Here is a 20825-nt window from a genome sequence, read left to right on the forward strand (position 1 = left end):
GAAAGGAACTGGTGCGCTGGAAAGGATGAGGAGGCTCTGGCCATGCTCTCCTCCTGCTCCCGGGTTCTGAGCTGTCAGTGACAAGGTGAAGAAAGATGCTCTCAACTTCCCGGTGGAGATAAAAACACCACACCCTATGCTTTGCTGAACCCTTACTGCTTGGGGTGGAGGCTGAGCAGCCAACAGTGTGCTCTGTAAGAAGGAGAGCCAGGTAGCAGCCAGAGGCTGTAATCACTGAGAGGACAGAAGGGCGACAAGGTTTTCACTTTTGAGGTGCTAGCCACAAAGAAAAAGAAAACACCCAATCCCTACCTAAGCTATGGGAGGGCCCTGCTACTTAGTTACATATCTGGTCTTTGGGTTTTGAGGAGTCTTGCTACATTGCCCCAGCTGGCCTTTGATTCTTCCTGCACACACTGTCTTCCAAGTGCTGATGTCAGTTGCACTTTGCAGTGTTAAAAGTCAACACTATTGGCTTTCCATGAGGCTGTGAAAGCACACGTGGCTACACTGAGGGACTAGAGGCTGGTAGGTTCTGGAAGCATCAAACCCAAATTTTACAGCAACTGTTTCATTCTGTCATTTCATGGCTCTGGTGTAAACTCTGTTGCTTCAGAAATAGCTTACAAACACTTTTAGTTCATTAGCTTTTTTCCTCAGGAGCTGCTGAAGAGAAAATGTCTGCCCTCAAGCATCTAATCTCCCTCCCTGCCTCCCCCCTTCCCTCTATCTCTCTTCTCTTCTCTTCTCTTTCCCTTCTCCTATACCTCCCACCAACCCCCACCCCCCACCCCCACACACACATATACAGATTCTCTATCTTGTTGACAAGAGGACTTTTAAATGGTCTTTTTACATTTATGTCACCACAACGCTTTAAGTGTCAGGGAGGATCCTCATGGAGCCTCAGAAAGATGCATAAGGGTTATCATTGGACTAAAATCTATGGCCTCCCTTTGAGCTGTGGCGCCTGAGTACTTGGGATGGAAGGCAGTACCACTAAGGATATATATATATATATATATATATATATATCTCCTTGCATCAGCAAACCTTCTGATTGCTGTCCTCAGAACAATGACAAAAGCAACCTACTGTGACTCTAGTCCCTAGGGAAGGGAGCTGTGGAGGCAGGAGGTGCCTTGCTCACATCCGGGGTCAGGAAGCACTGACTGGGGAATTCTGTTGCTCACACAGCTTTTCCCCACTCCCGTGTTTATCGAGTCCCATACCCAAGCCCAGGCATGGTGCCATCCTTCTCCATTCAGGGTCAATCTTCCTTTATCACTTAATCCCTTCTGGAAAATCCCTCATTCACGGACCCAAACATGTACTTCCTTAATACTCTAGGCGATTCTTAATCTGAACAAGATGACCATCAAAATCACGTCTTCCTAATAAGACCCACCAAAGAGTAGACAGTAATAACAATCTTTGCATCGTGGATAAGGAAATAAAAACATGGTTAGCTAAGCAATTCCTATTATTGAATGTTATGTTTGATGAATGTTGATGTTTGATTTGTACCAGACACATTGTAACCTCTGAGTTGGTGGCTGGTAGGTTGCCATTTGACCTGAGTTCTAGGAGGTTGAGGTGTTCAGAGCGAAAGGTATGAGGGATAGGGGAAGCAATGTGGAGAGGGAAGGTTGACCTTAGATAACAAAACAAAATGCCCTGACGCTTGGGTGAAGAACAAAGACTCTTGTAAAGGACACAGTTTGTTTGTATGAGTCTTGGTTCACATGCCTGGGCTTGGCTCTGGGATCCAGTGGACCCAGTTGACTGACTTTTTCCACGAATCATCTCCATAATGGTGCCATGTTTAACAAGCGGTAGCTTTGGCTCTCCACTCTCATCCCAGGCCCTTCCTGCTCAATGACAGAGAAGCTGAAAGCAAGGGAATTGTGACACTGCCTGTCAGTGCGTTTCTTCCTGAGCTGTCACATCACATCTCAATGTGCATGTGTCCGACAAACAGCCTGCAGGTGTTTTATGAGCGCTTCTGATGGAACACCAATTAAAACGGTGCAGTTAGGACAAAAGTGATGTCAGTCATATGTTAATATGGGGGGGGGAGCAACATCACACATTTGGAAGTTCTTCAATCCTAAAGAGAGTAAGGGCCATAGAACAAATGTTAAAAAACGTTTATTGGATGTAACGACCTCAACTTCACAAATTTTCCTTATCGGGATAATGAAATTTCCTAGCTTGCTTTGCATAGCACAAAGGGAAGAGCAATGGCTACCAGGGGAAAGCGAAGCAAATGACAATCTGCCGGAAACTGATTTCCTGGCTCCTGGAGAGTTGGTTCTCCAAATTTTAGGGTAACCCAGACAACCAACAATTTTTGAGATATTTTTCTTCCTCCTTTGTGTTCCTTCAAAAGAAACAGAATTATAGGATGTAGCACTTGGTTTATAGCTAATTTTGGCTTTGCACAGCCAAAAGGTTCATCTCAGATGGCAAAACTTCCATCCTCTGGGAAAAAAAGCAGTTGTATTAAACCACACCTTTTGCAGATCACACCCACCTAGTGACACAGGACCCCAGATCACTTAAGAGCCCAGTGCCAGCCTAGAGATGGACTTCTGGAAGCTGAGGGAATAGACTGCCCCCTCTTCTCTTTTTCTAGAGTTGTCATCTTGTCTCTCCAACAACATTTTAGATAGACTATAATAATTATGTATTAAGGTAGGAATTTTAAATGTTCTCTGGACCAAACAAAGGTATCTACTGACAGACACCCTACCTTTTGTTTCTTTGAGTTAATAATGATGTTTAGCTCTTCTGAGCATCTTCTATGCACCACCCACTATGCACAAGTGCTTTATACACAGTGGCTCATTCATTTAGTTAATAGCCCATGATGTTGTAGCCCTAAAGGCAAGCAAAACCAGAAGTGGAAGCGCCCCAGAGAGTTTAGAGTCTGGTTGAAGAAGAGAGGCTGCAATGATTGTACTGGTGAAGAAGTGAGAAGGGGGCGGGGCAGAGGAGCAAGTGCTAGGTAGAACAAACTTCCATGAGCAAGAGATGCTGAGCAAAATTAGGCTAAGACAGATGTAAGGAGAAAGGGAATAGTTCAGACAGGGGTATAGTCACATTCAAAGCTCCAGTGGCAAGACACAGCAGGCTTATGAAGGCCACCTTGTGCACAGAAGGATTGGGATGGTGAAGTGAGGGCTGTTATGTATCGAGACTAAAAGCCTATTGAGGAAGGACCCTTAGGAGGTACACATGAGGTAGCCTTTTAAGATTTAGTCTTTACAGTGTGTACTGAAAGTATCTACTCTTAAATTTATAAATAAAATGAAGCAATAACTATAGTCATATCAACATGTCTACCACCTTTTCCCTATCTTTTAATCAAGTCTATTTAGTATTATACTTAAAATGTAAATTTGCCAAGAAAGTAGAGTTCAGAAACTTGTATTAGAACTTTTATTGTGGCATTCATTTGTTTTTATTCACTTTACATCCCACTCACTATCCTGGTAACTCCCTCCCATAATCCTTCCCCCTTCCCCCCTTTCTCCTCTGAGAGGGTGGGGGCCTCTGGGTGTTTCCCCATCCTGGCACAAGAAATCTCTGTGAGGCTAGGCTCATCCTCTCCCACTGAGGCCAGACAAGGCAGCCCAGCTGGAAGAACATATCCCACAGACAGGCAACAGCTTTTGGGATAGCTCTCACTCCAGTTGTTCAGGACCCAAATGAAGACCAAGCTGCACATCTGCTACATATGTGTGGGGAGGCCTAGGTCCAGCCTACTGTGGCATTCTTAATGGTCATTCACTGTTCAAAGCAGTGTTCATCACACTTGGTGATGCTCCGCATTTTCAGTGAGTACCACAGGGACTGTTACATTTATTTTTGTTTTCTCTCTCTCCCATCACCTTGTCCCAGGCAGAAACTGCAAGTTTGGAGCCTGTAGGTCACCCTTGTGCAGTCGTCATCAGAACAGTGGATCTATAGTTACAGCAATGGGATCATTATGGAGACTAGTGGTGGGTAGTGGGGAGGGGCACCATTTTGTTGCGTATGTAGCTGATGCACAAAGCGCAGAACTCCTGAGCCCTGCACAAATTATGTTTCTTTTTCTCTTTTCTTTCCTCTTTTCTCTTCTTTTCTCTTCTTTTCTTTTCTTTTCTCTCTTTCTTTCTTTCTTTTTTTAACTTCAATTTTAGTTCAACTTGGTGGGAAAATTTAGGCTGGAGGAGAAAATATTTACTTCTTTCGTCCTGTGTGAAAAACATTGCTGATTTTTTTGATCATTTCTCTGAGAATTTCATACATTGTGCTTTGATCATGCTTACTCCTCTCTCCCAACTCTCCATGATCTGTCCACACTTCTCTACCTGTTCTGATTTTCTCCTGTTCTAAAAGCTAGCCAAACATGATAGATAGCACATGCCTATAATCCCACAACATGGGAGCAGAAGGAGGAGGAGCAGCCATTCAGTCTTACTATCCAGTGAGCCTGAGGTCAGCTTAGACTATGGCAAACCCTGTCTCAAAACTGCAGCAATGATAACAAAACAGAAAACAAAATAAGAAAACCGCCAACTAATACTGACTCCAACAAAACCAAACCAAACCCTCCAATCTCTCAGCTCCAATATCATTTATAATACATATTAATACTCCATGCAGGGATTACACTAACCTGATGTATGTTTACTGGACCTCCAAAATATTCATATTTTTTGACACCCTTCCTCAAAAAGGGAGACAACTTTTATTATTAGAATATATAAACCCTAAGTCGTCTCCACTGAATTATGCAGGTACTGAATGGCCACCATGAGGAATTAAGTGTGGAATTCTGGGAAATATTGGCTTTGCGTGAAGAACCAATGGTAGTGAGTGGGGAAGACTGACTTTAAAGGCGGCAGGAAGATTTAGAACCATCATGAATCAAAAATAAAGTTAAGTTTGTACTTCTTTCTCCTAGATTTATAAATGTGGCTGGCAAACGGGACAAAAAGAATGATGGTGACATTCTTGGGTATTTATCACCTGTAAAGTAGGAAATAAAACGCCTTGCCCTCTCAACTTTGCAGTTGCTGAAGGGCTTTAAAGAATGGTCACATTATAATAATTGATTCTTGCTTTTTTTGTGATTAGACCTTGAGAACGAGAATGGCAAAAATAATTCCATATCTTAGCAGCCGAGAATGTCAGGGATGCAGGGATGGTGACGTGTTTGTTGAATGAGGTAGAAATTAAAAAAAAAAATTAAGACTTCTTGTAGACAGAGCAAACTGATTTAAAAGCACTCCAAGATCCATGAGGTGCATGCCAGGTGATTAAATGCTAGGAACAGATCCTTATAGCGAACAAGATCAACGCTGGACAATTGCTCCGAATTCTGATTTTGTGCAGCTGTGTGTGTGTCTGTGTGTGTGTCTGTGTGTGTGTGTGTGAGAGAGAGAGAGACAGAGAGACAGAGAGAGAGACAGACAGAGAGAAACACACACAGATACAGAGAGGCATACACACAGACAATGTCACACACGGACAGAGAGAGAGACAGAGATACAGATACAGAGAGAGAGAGAGAGAGAGAGAGAGAGAGAGAGAGAGAGAGAGAGACAGAGACAGAGACAGAGAGACAGAGACAGAGACAGAGAGAGAGACCGAGAGAGAGACTACAGTCCGTGAGAGCAGCAAGGATCCTAGCATCTCTGCCTCCCCAGAGCCTGGATTACAGACATTGCTCCTGTGCCTTTCAGCATTGATGCTACTGATCTGAACTCAAGTCCTCACACTTGAGTAGCAAGCACTGTTACCCCTGAGCCACTCCCACTAGCCATGAAGTGATTCTTTATTATGTCAGGAGCCTTGTTAGTCTGGTACCCAAGGCCCCTGGCATTGTCTCAGATGGGCTGCCTGGACATCTTAGACACAATTCGATACCTCCTGCCCTAACCATTCTGCCATATCCGGGAAGCAGGATCTGGAACCCCCAAGTCCTTTCCTATCCAATGGATACTCAGTTAAACCTTTCTGACTCCATTTTCGTGTCTCATTTTTAGTGACATATGTGAGTGACGGGTCCTTCGGAACACCTTGACTGTCAGGTCCAGCAGCAATCATAGAGAAAGCACCTTAACTGAGGTAACCTGAAGAAGGTCTGTTTATTATTTTTTTATTGACACAAGGTTTTATTTCGTCCCGAATTGATTACATTGCCAAGGTTGGCCTTGAACTCTGGTCCTCCTGGCTCCAGGTCCTAAGGGGTAGGATTATAGGCCTGTGCCACCATGCCTGATTTATTTAGTGCTTAGGATCAAACCCGGGGCTTTGTGCATGCTAGGCAAGCACTCTACCAACCGAGCTGTATCTATAGTCTGAAAGTCTCTTGAGATGATGAAATAACCTTTGGAATGCTCCAGCCCAGTTCTCACTGGGGTCTTAGGGGTTAGCCTGACTCAACTCGGCAACTTCTCGTTTGCTGTTGAATTGCCGAAGAGTTTTAATCATGAACCCCGAAGGACTGCTATTTTGAAAGGAGGCAGAATACAAGTGTTCATGGGGATGTAGGAATTAGCTTTGTGGACACAGTCTCTCCAAGAGAGAAAAAACCTGCAGCAGTTTCTAAGATGATTTATTAGACACTGGTAGAATTTGCTAGAAATCTACCAGGAGGAAATCATCTGGGAAGAAGTTAATGAACCAAACAAAACACTTGATAATGCAATTAGAACTCTAGGAGACGGAGGGGTTTCTTCCCAGAGAGAGGAGATGGGGGATTCGGGGTGAGAGCGTGGAGGCTGAGGTTGGAAAAAGAAGTGTAACTAACTGTTTACAGAGTATAGCTATCAGAGGCTGGGAGGAGAAGATGGGCTGAGGATTCACTACACTGAGTTAGGGTGCCCAGCTGGGTGGAGACAGACTCTCAGCGTGGCTTCAGCTGAGTGCTGTGTGGCTCTGAGCAAAGCGAGATTGCTAGCGGCAAAAATCTGGATTCCCATCCCAGGGACGGATGGGGGAAGACAGCCACTGGAGGATGCTCATGGTGCTCTAGTTGCTTGAGGCAACAGTAAATTTCCCCCTGCTTTTGTTTGGGTCTGAGATTTTTTTTTCTCCTTTTAAATATCTTCTTAGCAGAGTTGGAAATCAACACAATAAAGCTCTATAAGCTTTGTATACTCTGACCTTATTTCCTTCAGCCTCACAGATGACCGAGTGGCCAAGCATGGTACCGTAACTGAATGTATACGGGGGAAATTTCTGACCACGTCCTTGTCCTGGGCACTGCAATGAGGACTATACATAACACAGGTTATGTTTGATTTATATGAATGTAAAATCTAAATAAAAATGCAAGGAGATGTGACTGCAAGCCCCATCTTCCCTATATCAGTTCTTTAGCATGGTAGGGATATGTTTAATATTTTTACTGTCATCCTCAAACATCCCTTCCTTTAAATGTATATTGTGGTCACACAATACTGTCTCCTTTCCCAAGGGCTTTCATGTCATCTAACTGGAATGTTACATATTAAGTGTGAGATTGTCCTATGGAACAAAGCCAGCACGTGAGATGTACACACGAGACAGCCTTATTGAGGTACCTGCCCTTGAAGACCACAAGCTCCTACTGCTCTGTAGTCTTGGCCAGGCTGACAGCTCCATGCTTCCTGCCACAGAGCTTGGGTCTCAGCCCCCTTGGTACTCCTAGCTCTTGCCACGGGCCATTACTGCTCTGGGAGACCTTGGTGGAGGTCTCTCCCTGTCTCTGGGTAGAAATTACTATGAGGGCATGCAAGTTCTACATGATGTCCAGTAACTTCCTACCTCCCAGAATGGAAGTGTTTCAAAAAATAACATGAAGAGATGCTGAAATGGGAACATTTTTCTCGTAGTGACCTATAGGTTTTCGCTACTATGCCTTTCAAAGAAGTCTTCCTTTTGCCCGTTTCTCCTAAAACCGTTCTCCATTGTTCCTTTCAAAGAAATGACTTAGCACCAATGATAACCCAATGATGTCCAAGAAAGTTGGCCTTTCTAGATGCATATCCATCATTATACCTGTCTCATGGATGCCTGTAACCCCCAATTTTGGAAGCCTGGCTGCCCTCACTTCCTCTAGTGCTGCTTTATCTTTTAGTCCCCAGAGCTTTGACCGCTCATCTGCCGTGTCCACATTCAGAGCTGCCACCATGCCTTAAAGTCTCTAGACACAGCACAGGCTTGAACACTGCTGGCATCTAGAAAAAGAACTTTTACTTGTGCTTTGAAGGAAGACTGTGAGGTGCACAGAAGCCCAGTCACTGTGACAGAGCCACAGGCTCTTGGTCAACCTGGTGATTCTAGACTGGGACAGTGTGCCGTGAAATCCCTCTCCTTCTTCAACAATAACCAGGAGGGCTTACACAGGAGTAAGGTATCACCCTGACATCCATTTCTCCTCCAAAGCCGCAAATCACTCCTGAAGGAAACAGCATGGTTTCCTGTGCGTGTACTGTTGGGCTGCAGCTATAGCGGAACCAACCTCATTACTCTCTAGAATGCAAGCCACCTGGTGACAGGGACTGTCCTCTCCATCCTATGGTAAAGGTGAAAGGTAAGAGACATCTATGTGTGCTGGAGGAACCCATGGCACACCTGTCACTAAGTCAGACAGTCTTGTGTCACAATCCTGTTTCTGTTACCCACTGGCTGGGTGACCCCAGCAAACCAGTCATTCTACAGCCTTGACTGTCATCTGTAAAATGGAAATAACAAGAATGTCTATACTGGGTAGGCGTTGTGAGGATGACATGAGAGTCCTGTTCCTAAAGTGTGTCTATGACAATCATTCTCCACAATAGTGTATCATGAAGATGACAACCAAATATCTTGTGCTGGGTCCTCACTGGCAATTCAAGGGCCCAAGACACAGCAGTGAACCTCCTCATATTGCCCTAACTGTGGCTGGACAGGGACTCTGAAGCCCTCAGTTGGGGGAGGGGGAAGAGGCTCAATATTTTGTCCTAATGTCTTCTTGGTGATATCCTTCCTCCTTCGGTCTGGGGGAACACATACTTCCTCTCAGGTTCCAGACGTTCAATGTGATGTTTTAGTTTATGTAGTTAGGGAGAAGTCAGACAAACACTCAGGACAACACAGACTTTAAATGCCTAGCCCAATGATATAAAACCCGGACACACAAACTTCCCACGGAAAGAAAATGAAGACAAAACCAAAACCAAAATCCCAGGTCCAGGGAAAGAGAAAGGCAATCCTTGTTAAAAGTCACTCCAAGCAGGAATGCATGGCTGTGGCTTTACACAGAGAACATGGTAACTGGTGTCCAAGCTGCATAGAGCATGCACTACAAGTTACATCCGACAGTCACTTCATAACTACATAAAGAGGAACGCAGTGCAGATGTATGTGGGTTAGTGTGACTTTGGGTGGGGAGGGCTGGCATGTTTTTCTTCCCACCTCCTGTTGGTCAAAATATTTGCTACAAAGGAGGGTAACTTCCTTCTATCTTTCAGAGACTCCCAAAATAGAAAGCAGCTGCTTGATAAGGCAAAATTGGCTTGTAATTTTCTGAGTTTCCTTTTATTAAGATGCATGCCACTTTTAATGTAATAAGCCTTGGCACTGTGGGTGGATAGGGGAATAGATGGTTGCCATGTATGGAGAAACAGGAGCGTGTTGTCAGGGTAAACTGCTTAACACGCTGGGAGAAAACTGTGGTTCCCCCAGATGTCGCTCAAATTAACTCTGCGCCCATTGCTAGGAGGCTGTGCATAGTAAATCCTGCCTATGTTATTTGGGTCATGTGTTCCTTTTCACAAAAGAGAGATGCTTGGGACTTTGGATTTCTTTAGCCAGAAGCATGCAAAATGCAGGGGATGGGTATATAAAAAGATGAGCTCTAACTGGAGTCTGACAGATGCCTTCTTTCCTTTGCAACAAATGCTACAGCATGGGAGAGGAATTTTACTGCTGAAGGACACGTCATATCAGGAGAAATGAAAGCAGCATTTTATACTCCTCTCTCCCCCTCCCTTTCTCTTTCTTTTGCAACACTGGGGATTTGAACTTCGGGTCTTGTGCACCCACTTTACCATGGAGCTACATTTACACATGCATTTACATACATGCATGGGCCTATGTATGCATATGTGTGTAAGGCACATGTGTGATTGCACATGTGTGGAGACCAGAGGTTAATACCAGGTGTCTTTCTTGATCACTCTCCACTCTACATCTACTGAGGCAGAGTCCCTCCCTAAACCCGGAGCTCACCAGTTTAGTTATCTAGCTAGCCAGCTTGCTATAGACATCTTTTGTTTCTACCTTCTGAGCACTGGGATTACAGATGGGCTTCCATCCAACATTTCATTACTTTTTAGAAACAGTTTTTACATTTATGTTTTATTGTGCATGTGCATCCTATGTATGGTATTATGGGGGAACATGTAGATGCCATGTCACATGTAAAGGTCACAGGATAACTTGTGGAGTCAGTTCTCTCTTTCCACACGTATGTGAGTTCTGGACCTTACAGAACTCAGGTCACCCAGTTTCTGTGGTAAATGCTTTGCCTACTGGGCCATTTCAAGAACACTTGATACTTTTATAAAGATCTTTATAGCCAGCCAATCTCATCTCCCTCTGAATATTTATGATTTAGATTTCTTCAGAATTTGGGGTAGGAGGAGATTTAAATATATATGTTCTTGGATCATTTCTTAATAGTTGTATTAAATTGTATTAAGTACTGAGTAAATTCAAAGACATCCAAGGTAACAGATATATAAAGAATGCTACAATGGTACCTATCTGAATTCACTACCTCCTGAGAAAAACACTTCGAGCTTGATTGACAAGTAAAGTACCAGCACTAGCCAAGCAAACAAAGTGGCCGTGGGGAAGGACTTGCTGTCCCTGTCATCAGGAATCCCTGCATAGCTGTAGTGCCATGTAAGAGCTATTGAGTGCCCAATCAACAGGACAGAATAGAAAAGCCAGGGGCAGGTTCCAACACATGGAAAAACTAACGTTTCCTCTTCATGGGTGGAGAGTTGGACTTTTATCTAAGGGATACTAGAAAATCCATTGATGGGAAAAAATGGAGTTGGATTCAGACACTGTATCATACACAAGGGTACAGAAAAGACAAGACTGATGAAAATCTGTACATAAACTTATAAAATATGCATGGGAGAGAATAAAGGAGGCGATCTTTATGGCTTTGAGGTAGAGAACACACTCCTAACAGATGCAAAATGCAAACCACAATAAAATAAGATGTATTTGTTTCCCTGGACGATGTCAGAAAGACTCACAGACCTCTGCAACTACGTTAGAGACTTTCCAGTTCTTCGATTTAATGAGTTGCTACACAGGCTATGCCTTTAGAAATCTCAAAAGCCATGAGGAAAAGATGGAAAAAACCCAACAGAGAAATAGAAACTTCAGCAGGCCATTTCACTCACAAAAAGGAAACTTAAATATTGAAAATACACATAACACATAAAATCTGGAACCTCATTAAAACATGCTGAAGTGATATGAGGTATATCTCTCCTTAGTCACTTGAAAAAATAAGCAGTCAGATGACACTAAGTGTTGGCTGTATTATTGTAGTGGGTTGGCCTGATGCTGCTTGTATTCTAATGCTAATTTGGGCCCCCCAAACTAGTTGCCCCAGAGACAAACACTGACTGGTAAATAAAGGTGCCAATACCCAGGGTAGAAAAGACATAGGTGGGGGTTATATTTCAAGAGCTTGGGGTCAGAGAAGAGGAGGGGAAGAAGGATGAGAAGGAGGAGGAGGAGGAGGAGGAGGAGGAGGTGGAGGAAGAGAAAGAAGAGCAGCAGCCACAGGAGGAGGAGGAAGAGGAGGAGGAAGAGGAAGAAGAAGCTGCTATGGGTTAAGGGTCAATAGAGCACAATCCTGAGGGCTGCCCAATTGTACTTAAGAGCAGCCCAGATGGAACACAGTAACTAGTAAGTAATAACTCGGGGTTATCGATAGGAAAGTGGATTCTAACAGCATGGAGGGTAGGCAAGTGCCAGCTATTGTGCTGATCAAGGCTGGGATTTTAATAATTATTACTACATATTATATTCACTTTTTTCTTGGTGATGATGTAAAATGAGATGGTGCCTGTGTGATGAGGTGGATTAACTTGGCAGTGGGGGACACAGTTGGAGATGCCCATAGAATCCCTCAGAAGTGTCACAATGACACTGACAATGCCAATTCTAAGTGAATCTTCCCAAAGTGAATGTATGCATAAGGGAGGCCTGACACTTTCCCTCCAATGGTTTTCTTCCTACTCCTACCTCTTCTCTCTCTCTAGTTACCTGTACTTCTCCCAGAGCAGTGGTTCCTCAGGTGCAGCATCCAGTCTGGCAGTCCATCATATACTTAAGTAAGTCATAGCACTTAAGGATGGAGCCTGATGCCCAGGGTTCTAATAAGCCCCAGAGGAGACTCCAACGCAAGGTTCAGTCTGAGAAAAGCCCTGGGAAAATTTCTGAACCTTGAGACTGGTTTAAAGATGTAAGCGCAAGTGAGATTCATTTCCCTACATTTTGCAATTTTGACAAGTTAAATATCAAAGAGATAAGAAGTTAAAAAAAAAGTGGTGTGAGAGAGTATCTTTCATCTCCCATGAGTACTGGGATGGAGGATGAGGTGAAAGAGACATGCATAGAGTGGAGACCCACGTGGAGATCAACATGAAAGTACCTCATGAAAGGGTCATCCTCTAATGCAGTGGTTCTCAACCTGTGGGCCTCAACCCCTTTGGGGGAGGGTCACATAGCACATATCCTACATATCAGATACTTGTATTACAATTCATAACAGTGAAATTACAGTTATGAAGTAGCAACAAAATAATTTTTGGCGGTCATCATAATATGAGGAACTGTAGTAGAAGGTTGCAGCATTAGCAAGGTGGAGAATGGCTCCTCTAATGGTTAGCATCTAACCCAACACACAAGATACATCCTAAACACATGTAATAGGAGGACCACAAATGATTGGCTGGTGGTTAATTTTCATGGTTAGCTTGACAGATTTAAGATTATTATGGAAATACACCACTGAGTGCATTCATGTGGATATTCCCAGAAATCCATCCTTGATAAGAAAAAGCAAGAAAAAAAAATCCATCCTTGACATGTGGGTGGAACCATCTCACAGGCTGGGGTCCTGGACTGACTGGAAAGGAGACAGTGAGGTGTATGCTAGCACTGGCCTCTTTTTGATTCTTGGTTGTAGATGTGTGTACTGTGACCAGCTGCTTCATGCTCCAGCTGCCATGTTTTCCTGCTAGGAGATGGACTGTACCCCCCAAATTGTGAGCCTAAAGAAACTCTTCCCCCTTGTTCTGATAAGGTACCTGATCACGGAAAGTGGAAAATAACTAAGAAAATGGGTCAATGTTTTTATTTTTATATTTTTTGTGGTCCTGGGAATGGAATGTTGGGCTGCACACTCTGCTCCTAAACTGTTCCCCAATCCCAGCCAATGATGCTTAACTGGCAGATCCAGTGGAAAGTTAACCTGAACTGCCTCCCCCAGAAGTAGAGTCAGCTGTCATGGTTTGTCATCGTGGTCATAGCTGAATGTCTCAGCAGCAGAAGCATGGCGGCACTCAAACTCACTCCTTCTCAGAATTCTGAAAATAAAGAGTAGCAATGTCTGTCCTAAAAATACATTCTGTTCTGGCAGAAGTCTGCCTATCTCCATCCACGGTGCTGGAAATTAATTAAATTATAGTCCTCATTACAGTAGTGAGGGGAGTGTCTGTGCAAGCAGGAGGAAGTGTGGATTTAGCAGGAGCAAGAATGCTGCTTTAGAGGGGTGCTGGACAGAGCACAAATGGTGGCACTGTGGGTGCACACAGATGTACAATGAATTTTTACAGACAAATGTACCATAATCTATTTTACATGTGTGAACTGGACATTATTGAATAGTTTACTTTAAAAATGTTATTGTGCAAGGACTGGGGATATAGCTTATGGTTAAGTTAGTCAAGTGTTTGTCTGATATCTGTGAGGCCTTGAGTTCAATTTTCAGTACTGAAAAAAAAATAACCAACAGGTTTCTCAAGGGAAGTAACTTTTAAGAAGCCAACAGATGGTTAAACTTGCCGTCTGCAGCTATGTGTCTGCAATGTGACTTCTGTGCTGCCTACGCATCTAGCCTGGACTTCGGAAAACTTGCCAGAAAAGCGTTGGTCCAGCTTCTTCCAAGATTTTCGGCTTCACTGAGAAGTGAGACCAGTGTGAACATGCACCGTACTCCCTGAGGGTTCACGGGATATGGATTGATTGATGATGGCCCCAGCTCCTGACATACTGACTCAGTAGGTCTCAGGGCTGGGCTCTGCTGCTCTGGGAGCACCTTTGAGAACTAGTGAGATAAAGGAAATGGTATCTTCCATAGTCAGATAAACTGTCTTCCATCTTTGACTCAAATCAAGGGTTGGGTGCGAAGACAGTTAGTTGCACATTTCTGCCAACAATGTCTCTTCATTTCTGCACTATTTCAGTTTACTCTTTATCCTGAACTGATATGTCTAATCATACTCTTTTGAAAAATATTTTCCTGCTAGGCAGGTGACCAGATATGTCAAAGGAACATTTTCTCTGGAGTTTACCAATGGACTCATAACTCAGTGTGCCCTTGCATGCCCTTGGCGAGCTTGAGGAAAAGTGGGTCATTCTGAGTAGGACAAATTCACTCCTGACACTTGTCAGGGCAGCACTTGATGGTCAACAGCTCGGCCGACTACATTTCACCCACAGTGTGACACCTGTCACATAAATGAAGGTGCTTCTGTTAGGAGTCGGTTTTCTAGGCTTTGGGACCCGAGCTGTTTTCCTGCTTGACCCCACAGTGGTGAGAGAACACAGGGTATGAGCACAGGTGTGGCCCTACTCGGAACGGCTGACCTGACAGCATTCTTTTCTGTATCCTCCACCCCTACCATTTAACCATGACCCATCATGCATTATTAATGAGCACAATGGAACTCATCTATTAAACCTTGGTTTCTTTTCATGCTTCCATATGTTTCTTCTTCTTACCTACCATGGCAGGTAGGTGGGTGACAGGGACACAGAGTGACGGGCTGATGATTCCCCTGTAGGCCTATCGAACTCGCCTCATTGGTAATAGAGACAAGGGCTCATTTATCATTGCAAAAAACCCACCTTGGACCAACGTGGGACCCATTTAATACAGTTCTCGTTCAGAATTTGAAAAGAAGTCTTGATGGTTACTGTGTTATATGGCAAGACTAGGGCACCCAGAGAATGATGCAAAGCACTTCATGGGGCTGACATATTTGGGGGTGGGTGGGAGGCTTGAGATAGGTAATAAGTTGTAGAAACTCCCAGGAAGGGGAACCACACAGAGATTAAGGATGCAGAGAGGCAGTCTTGGTCAGAGAAGGTCTGTGAAGGGAAAGCCCATTGCAAAGTCTTAAGGAGGGATGTAAGTAGGTATAGGTACTGAAAGGGGACCCCAGGGCCAGGGCAGATGAATAATGGCAGGAAGCTTATGGGGAATACTAGAAGGGGCTCAGAGACACACAGTTTTAAAGGCCACCATGAAGCAGTTCTCTTTATGCTAATGGCTCCAGGGAGTCACTGAGCACGGGCTGTGTAGAAGATCCTTGGCACATGATTGGTTGAGCCCTCAAGATGAGTGAACCAAATAACAAAAGCTATGCAGTCCCCTCCATCCTCCAGCCTCATTGCCTGGGTCCAGTCACTGCCATTATGTGCAGTTCCCCATCCTCTTTCTACATACATATTGACTATACCTACTTCTCATTCCTCAAAGCCACTAAAGAATTCAAGGTGCCCAAGGCAAGGATATCTGGAGAATAATAAGGCTTCCTGAGTTCATAGTGTAACAGGGAAGACAGCATTAATATGATAACATGGATGTGAGGCAGAGAGACATGAAGGGAAATAACAGCGGGCAGGGCACAGCAGGCACGCTCTGTAGGAACAGATTAGAGATCCATGGCATCGAAGGGGTGATGCTCAATGTAGGGATACTGTCTTGCTGGGGAGCACAGTGGCTTGCTTTATAGGGATAGGATGGTACTGTGTGGCATGGTAGAAATTCTCAGTGTGGGGATGCACTGGTCCTTCAGAGTGGAAGCCATGGCATGCTGGGAAAATTCATGCAGGGATTTAGCAATGAGCAGGGTATGGCGGAAAGAGGGCATGTGGAGATAGTGTAATACCCAGGGCACGGTGAGAAGGCTCTATGTAGGGATACAGCAGTGGGTGGGGCATGGGAGAAGGGGTTGGAGCAGTAGGTAGGGCATGATGGGAAGGCTCTATGTAAGAATGCAGGGCTGGCACAGGGTAGGGATGGTCCATGTAGGGATATAGCAGTGGGTGGGGCATGATGGGAATATCCCATGTAGGGATGGATCAGTAGACAGGGGCATGATGGGAAGGCTCCATGCAGGCCTTGATTCCACCTCAGGCCATTCTGTTTTCACTTCTTAACACTAAAGCAATTTATGATCCACTGTTTAACAACGAGTAAATAACAAGTAGTGACAGATACATACACACATTTAAATAGTGACTCTTGGGGCCATAAACAGTTCCATTCTCATAAGGGGGTCGCCTTTTCCTGCAGCTGGGGTGACAGACCTGGACTGCTAGGCCTGGGCAAACCTTCTGCTTTCAAACCTTTTTTCACCCAAAATGAATTCAGAAGGAAAACTAGCATGGAAAACAGTGCTTTTTAGCGTTGACAGGCTGCTTAAGCAAACACACTCCTATTTGCAGGAAATCTTGGCCTGGTTCAGCACTGCTGTGTAGAGGTCAAGTTTATGTTCATCCAATTAACTGCCACCGACTCTGTCCATACTTAATCATACCACGGCCCGGCTGCTTCACAGCAGACTCACAGTTGCTCTACAGCAGTAAACTCATCTAATTGAGTATTGCACACAGCTAATTAAATATGAAAACAGGATTGTGTGCAGTCAAGTTTCCAGCCTGCCTCATAAACTTGCTGATTCTAATTTGTATTTACCAGAGAAATCTGGGCTTTCCTAGCCTAGGAGTTAATAGGTTGACAGGGGAAAAAGGGTCACAAACAAGGACAGCTGCTATGTTCGGGGACGGCACTGTCACTGGGTAAAGTATATGCTTTTTAAAGGCTAGCAACTCTCCTGCAGAAGGCACAGCTTTAATCTTAATACCAAGGGCCAAAGGGCTTTTTAAGACCATCCATTCGGGGAAAAGCCTGGAGGTTAGTGGGAACTTTCTGCTACTTTGGAGGTGACTTCTCTTTGCCTACCACATGCCCTTCTTGTGGCTTGAGGGAGTGAAATGACAAGCTTCAAGGGGGTCTACTTTAGTACAGGCTCTTCAACCACACAGGTGAAAGCAGTCTCAACTCTCTCTCTCTCTCTCTCTCTCTCTCTCTCTCTCTCTCTGTCTATCCGCTCTGCCTCTCTCCCTCTCCCCCCACCCTGTTATGTATGTACACTAGTGTCTGTGTACCTAAAGGAGAGAGGTCAACCTCTACCATAATTTCGAGGAGCCACCAACTTTTTATTTTTGACCCAGGTTTGTCATTGGGTAGTCTCCATCAGAATTACTTCCTTGTTGTCTCAGCACAATTCTCAAAGACTGCTTATCTGAGCTTGTGGGCTCTTCCTGTCTCTGCATTCTCAGCTCTGAGATTACAAGTGAGCACAATGAAATCTGGCTTCTGTGAGTGTTGGGGATCGAACTTGTGTCCTTATGCTTGCACTGACTGTAATCACTTTACCCCGGTAGTCTCTCTCTAACGTTGGTCATGCACTCACTGGCACTGCTGGAAATGATTTGTGTAAGGAAAGGCTCTCAGACCTGAGAATTGTGGTGCAGATATGACACCCAGCCCCACTTATAACTCCTTTGAATGTCAACTGCTTCATCTTTGATTGGGGACAATAATATCTCCTGTCTCCAACCTACTGTGTGAATTCAATGGGAAACCAGACGACCAGCATTTAGCATATTGCAGGACACACCAAGCATGCTGTAGGTAATGTTGTAGATGTGTGGAAGTGTGTTTTCCTTGTCATTTTGAAAACTGGCGTGCAAACTTCAGGTAAGTGAGTTAGAGTTTCTAGTTGGAAACAGAATTCCTTATCAGTTCCCTGCTGACTCCTGACCCCTCAGAGTTCTTTTGGTTGGATGCCACTTCTGATCTTTTTTATTCCTTTCTCTAACTCTCCACAGGAAGACCTACAAAATACCCAGACAGCCATTCCACTTTTCCTGCTAGCCCAGCTGACATCCAGCCTGCCCTGGAATCACAGGTGTCCAGCTAACAGATTCACAGACCTTGAATGAGTATTTTCCTTCCTTTCCACCCAGAACTTGGCACCCATTCTCATCTGCCTTCCAGGCCTGGAGCTGCGAGGCTAGAACATGAGATTCTCTGTGCTATCCAATTTCCCCATGGAGAAGTTTATTCCTTTGACTACCTCCAAGTATCTTTCTTTTGGGCATCTTTTTTCTTTTCCTTGAATTAGGGGGTCCAAGTTACCTGATAGGTTGATCTTTTCAGCTGCTAATCTAAACTTCCCATTTCTAGAATGCACAGATTCTAGACCAAGGCCTCCACTGGAATACTGCAGGTAGAAATGCCCAACAAACGGCAGCCCTCTACTGCTCTGACAAGCCCAGGGTAGGAAGAGGCTTTTTCTCCTCAAAAGTGTTCAAGTGTTCCTCAAGGACTCAGCACAAGGGTGTCAATGACTATGTCACCCTTCAGCAAGCAGGCAAGTTGGGGAGTTGTTGTTGTTCTAATGTGATTAAAGGTACAATAAGGTGTGTGTTTGTGTGTGTGTGTGTGTGTGTGTGTGTGTGTGTGTGTGTGCAACCAGAGGCAAAGCCATTGTTCTGCACCATTAAGCTCACAGCAGCCCCCCAAAGAAATTATAGGCGGCTTGCCGATGGCCCTAATGAAGAGCATCTCTTTGAATTATCTATGGATGAGGATAGGATCAAGCCAGAGCCTTAGAATATTTGATCCTCTTTGTGCTGCTGTTATGAAGGCTTACTGAAGCCAGACACCCTGGACTTTCTGGAACTGTAATTTATGGAAACCTCAATTTCTCTGTTCTAATAAGGTTTTGCATAATAAGGGTGAGGATACAATTGCTAATTCCTGCAAGAGGTTTTGTGAATTCCTCTGTGCTATGGTTCGGGTGCCTGAAGAATAGGTGGAAGAAGGGATTTTACTTAGCTGACACAAGGGAAGTGGGTCTGAGAAGTAGTTTGGGCTCCCTGAAAATAAATCTGCATGGCTCCTTAAGCTGCTGACAACACGCATTTCAGGTGGAAGTCATTTATCAGCAACTCACCAAATGATACTTCAGACAGAAATAGCTCCACAAAATTTTACCTAGTTAAAACCAAACTGAATCCAGATCCCTTCTTTTGGGACTGTAGTCTGGGCTTCAGAGCATAAATAATAAGGTTGAATGAAAAATAAGTTGGCACAGATTTGTTGTAGATATCATAAAGCTGACTTTGGGAAGGGGCTCACTATCATAAATGTATATGAAGCTCACCTGAATGGAAATGATAGTTTTGGTGCCAAACCAAAACAAGAACAGAGTTTTGAAAACTACCATTTAACTTACTCCCTCTGCAGTAGCCAAGCCTAACCTAGCACACTGCTTAGCCAACGCTGTGTGCTACCCAGCTCATTTCACTTCTAAATGTTTGGCTCAAAAAGAGATTCCCCCAGATCATCAGGTAAACTGAGGGTTAGAACATACCGCATGATGACATGCGGGATGGGGGCCAGATTATCAGTGGTGGCAGTACTGATACTCAAGTCCTCCTAGACTGCTGGGAACAAGGCATGCGTCCCACTAAGTCCTGAGCATGGGATTGGAAGGCAAGGATATTTCTAAGACTTAAGAAGCTTGTTTTTAGCAAGTGAGACAGTTCAAAAAGCCGTAGAATGCTTACATTGACCCTTTATATGCCTTACTGAAGAGAGCAGGCAGATATACAGACAGACACACCTTTTATTCACCCAGTATCATTAGGTTTTGTTCACAGACGCACATTCAGCTGTCTTGCTGTGTCTTGCTAGGGACACCTGCCCTCTGGTGGCTCATGTGAAAATAACACCCAACTAACTGATAAAATTCGTTTTAAAGTCAAGCCTAGTTCTTTAAAAAGAAAATATATTAATTAGCCATTTGTTGTTATGAACCAAGAAACACGCACCCATTTTTTTTGCTTGACGTAATGTTATTCTCCTATGATGATTTTAAAAAAAACTTACCAGCCTGTAATTTTCTGTTCATTAAAATTATTTTTTTAAAGAAGCCAAACTGATTCAAGAGGAAAATCCTTAACTGCAGAGTTAGGTTAGCAAGAACCATGCCAAACCATCTTGTTCAAGATGGGGCTTGAATATGTAAAAGGAAAGCGCTCAACATAGATGTAAAATAAGCTATCTGGGCTGTATTGAACACATTTCCTGACATCTTAACTGAAATTTCATGTTGTGACGTAGAAGCCTGCTGAGGGTGACAGTCTGTAAGACCAAGTCGCTTGCTTTAGAAGTTGCTAACATTTTTACAGAGAGACGTAAGCAAGGGGCAAGCACGAGGTACAAATGTGAACCACATGTCCCGGTACAAGACGCTGCCGAAAGGAGGACTTTGCTCCGCTGTAAACAGTGCCTTAAAACTGTTTTCAATAGACACAAAAACTGCAAGCATCCATCACTGCCCCTCCCCTCCCGCCTTCCCCAACTTGTTCAAAGGATGCTGTGACCACTCTCTGACCCTTCCTGT

At 44.2% G+C, this 20825-nt stretch overlaps 1 protein-coding gene across 1 annotated transcript in view; it reads right to left on the reverse strand.

Moving 5' to 3' along the window:
* The window catches only part of Pdzrn3 (PDZ domain containing ring finger 3), a 224449-nt gene that overhangs the window by 28287 nt on the left and 175337 nt on the right, over positions 1–20825 (reverse strand). The window lies entirely within an intron of this gene.

Source organism: Mus caroli, chromosome 6, assembly GCF_900094665.2.
Source record: "Mus caroli chromosome 6, CAROLI_EIJ_v1.1, whole genome shotgun sequence".
Classification (NCBI taxonomy): domain Eukaryota; kingdom Metazoa; phylum Chordata; class Mammalia; order Rodentia; family Muridae; genus Mus; species Mus caroli.